This window comes from Ceratotherium simum, chromosome 3, assembly GCF_057802395.1.
Source record: "Ceratotherium simum simum isolate JZ-2026a chromosome 3, ASM5780239v1, whole genome shotgun sequence".
Lineage (NCBI taxonomy): Eukaryota > Metazoa > Chordata > Mammalia > Perissodactyla > Rhinocerotidae > Ceratotherium > Ceratotherium simum.
In genome coordinates, this window is record NC_141902.1 from 79,000,773 (window position 1) to 79,001,564 (window position 792).

At 30.7% G+C, this 792-nt stretch overlaps 1 non-coding gene across 1 annotated transcript; it reads right to left on the reverse strand.

Moving 5' to 3' along the window:
* Positions 1-467: 467 nt before the first annotated feature.
* Positions 468-574, reverse strand: LOC147917659 (U6 spliceosomal RNA). Its single transcript, XR_015551819.1, has one exon. It is a non-coding gene; the product is annotated as a U6 spliceosomal RNA (small nuclear RNA).
* Between the last annotated feature and the right edge of the window lie 218 nt (positions 575-792).

The window sequence follows — 792 nt, forward strand, 5'->3', positions numbered from 1 at the left end:
TTGATGATCATATCGATTTTGATCATATCAAAAATGATGTCAATTTTGTCATGATCAATTCAATCATATGATCATATGATCGATCATATATATGATCATATTATTTTTCTTCTGTTGATATGGTGGATTACACTAAATGATTTTCAAGTAATGAACCAGTCTTGCATACCTGCATACATTGGTCATGTTGATTATTCTCTTTATATATTGCTGAGTTTGATTTGCTAATATTTTGTTGAGGATTTTTGCGTTGGAGTTCATGAAATATGTAGTTTCCTTTCTTTCTTCCTTCCTTTTTTCCTTTATTTCTCTCTCTTTTTTTTTGGATTATTTTTGTCTGGGTTTAGTATTAGGATATTACTAGCTTCATAAAATGAGATGGGAAGCATTTCTTCTTTTTTTTTTTTAAATGTTTGTAAGAAAAAACTTAGCTCTTTTAATTAGACCTGATAAAACAACATAGGAAAAAAAATATGGAACGCTTCACGAATTTGTGTGTCATCCTTGCGCAGGGGCCATGCTAATCTTCTCTGTATCGTTCCAATTTTAGTATATGTGCTGCTGAAGCGAGCACTCCTCTTCTTTGGCTTTCTGGAAGACATTTTATAGAATTAGTACTACTTCTTATTTATATGTTTGGCAGACTCTCCAGAGAAACCATTATAATCTGGAAATTTCTTTTCCAGATTTTAAATTATGAATTCAATTTCTTTAATAGTTATAGACCACTCAGGTGAGCAATTTCACATTAGTTGCATTTGGTAATTTTTCTCTGTGCTGTTATTCACTATT